Here is a 3,014-nt window from a genome sequence, read left to right as displayed (position 1 = left end):
ATAATAACGTTTCATTTCGGACTGTTTTGCCCTTTATTGTTGGCTCAGGTATTCTAAATGGACGCACCTTTACAAATATTTTCTGTCGGAACACGAAAAACAAAAAATTAAAGAGTTACTGACAGGTTTAAACAGAAAATAAACCACCCAAATCAATTAATTTCCTCTACGAGGTTTGTTATTTCTAACATATCATGATGTATCACTCACCTCTTTGACTTGCGGTTGCTCGTTTCTTTGGTCAGGTTATTATTTGCGGCTATTCAGCAATATGAAATAGAGTAAAGCGGCTATCCAAAACAGCACTGCAAGAGCTAAAAGTCAGCTTTCGAGAAAGCCTTTCCATCTTCAAATGGCCGTTAACGTTTCATTTCAGTATGAAAACATTCGCGCGCTCCTCTCTCAGCGAGAACGAAAGGCGAAATGTGTGCCGCGCGCTGAGCTCGCGCACTTGCCCCTAGTGCCTAATATCCAGGAATGAGGTTGTGTTGCTCCTCCGTGCTCGCTGCTCAGCGCGTTGACTTGCTGAGACTGTGAGTGACGCTGGCCGCTGTCCAGCGCGATTAAAATCATCCTGTGTACCCATCGAGGTACCGACAAAATTTGAATGAGTTTAGCACCACCTACCGCGGAACAGCGCTTTTACGGACCTTCCTGTTGTTGATGCGCTTCAAACGCAGTAGACTCGCCTGAATTTCTCTCCGTTATTTGTGAAATGGGCTTACAAATAAGCAGGCTCCTGCTGTGATGGGAAGTGTGGAAATATCAGATTTTGTAGGTAGCGACTTGTAGTCTTGTAAAGCCATGGAAAAACATAAGTAGGCTACTTAGGAAAGTCATGAACATTTTTATGATTACTGTAATTAAGGTAATTCGCACATCTAAATGTATTAAAGGCTAGAAATGATCATTGTGAGTCTCTATGAAAGCAATTTTAGACTTTTTCACTTAGACAGGAAAGGTCCGATTAGCTAGACAAAAGGAGTCTAATAAGAGATTTTGATTTTATTTGTCATTTATGGTTCGCTTTATCTAAAATATAAGAATATAAAATCAAATATGTAATATTACTGTTGCTATTTAAGAATATAGACACAATTGTGTTAAAAACCTAATTCACATAACTAACAAAGAAGAACAGGCCATTTTGCTTGTATCTAACATACAGAACTACCCAAGCTATAATGTGTGATTGCATAATAATTGCTGTTTATAGGTTCATCATCTGTTTTATTACGTCTTTAATTGATTTATGCACATAAACTGACAGTCACCACTGATAACCTACTACTAATATGGTAGAAACTTAATTTTCTGTAAAATTGCTTTGCAATGATTTGTATCGTAAAAACTTTTCAATTTTCAGAAATCAACTCTTGACATTTCTTGTAACACAATATTCATCAAAGAGCTCGTAAACAGACTGCGGACGGACGTGTGATCCGAGGCTGAGACTAAAGTTGATCCATCACCATTTCATCCTTGAAACAGGGCACTTAACCTTATGAGGACTATCTTAAATAAGCACACTGTAAGACAGTAAGGACAAAATTGACAGCTAAATGACAAATTATTAATTAAGTTTTGCTCAAGGACACCAGGATAGTCAAGGACTGTTAATGAATTAATTTATGACGGCTATATTTAGTAACCAAATAATTTCCCATATGATCTGCACGGGCTCTTATAAATAAATGTTTCAGTTAAACTTTATTTTAAGGTGTCCTTGTTACAGTGTAATTATATATACGGAGTAATATTAATTAAATGTGTACTTATATGGCTAGGGATAGGATTAGGGTTTGGTTTAGGGTTAATTGCACGTAATTATCCATAAATTATTGTTATTATAATTAAGTTAGTAACATGTGTAACAAGGACACCTTAAAATAAAATGTTACCAATGTTTTTTTACTGGCATCAATGGTTCCATGAAGAACCTTTAACATTCATGGAACCTTTCCATTCCACAAAAGTTCTAATGAAGAAGATTCTTCAGATTATTAAAATGTTCTTCATTACTAAAATATTTAAAGGGGCCCTATTATGCTTTTTCACTTTTTTAATTTTAGTCAGTGTGTAGCTTTTATGTTTGGGCATAAAAACAATCTACAAATGTATAAATCTCAAAGCCACTCTAAAGGGAGATATTTCATTTTCTTTTATTTTATCCCTTTTCTGGATCTACAACGAACGGCTCGTTTAGACTACAGCTTTGTTTTCAAGGATTTTATGATGTCACACAAAGCGGCCCATTTAGAATATCATTAAAATAATTCCGGCCTGTGGAAATTCGAATGGTTGATTGATTGCATCAGACAAGATGACGACCTGATATAATTATGTATGTAAATATGTATGTTACAGTAATGATAACGTTTTTATAAATTGCTGACAGTACAATACTGGACAATGATGTAATCTGCAGAATTTACACTTCAGTTAGTGACTATGGTATACATAAATTCAACTGTATATCACAACAATTCATGTTATAATGTTAGAATTTAGAACAATAAGCATAATGCATATAACTGTTGCACTAATCTGTACATGGTAAATTAACTTTTAAGTGGTTGTAGACATTATATCTAAAATGGGATTTAGATTAAAAAAAAAAAAAACATATTGACGGAACTTGCTCCTTTGGCAAGGGGCATGAGCATGACAGTACTGAAACACCGTCTGAGCTGTTCGCCAATCACAATACATTGGGGCAGCTAAACAATCACAAAACATTTTTTTTTTCCCTGGAATGCAGGCCTTCATCAAACCCGGAACTAATCGAGCTGTTTGTGTCAGACTGGGGAGAAATGTATTTTAATAATGTAAATCATGTGAAAAATAATGCGTTTTTTGAACCACCAAACATGAAAGCATGTTCTATTACACCCCCAAAACAAAATCACGACTTTGCATAAGAGCATAATAGGACCCCTTTAAAGAACTGTTCATTGAAAAGTTCCAAAGAATTTGCAATGGAATGACTGTAAAAATCTTAGTTTGGAACCATT

This window comes from Carassius auratus, chromosome 20 (genome assembly GCF_003368295.1).
Source record: "Carassius auratus strain Wakin chromosome 20, ASM336829v1, whole genome shotgun sequence".
NCBI lineage: Eukaryota > Metazoa > Chordata > Actinopteri > Cypriniformes > Cyprinidae > Carassius > Carassius auratus.
This window is presented reverse-complemented; position numbering follows the sequence as displayed.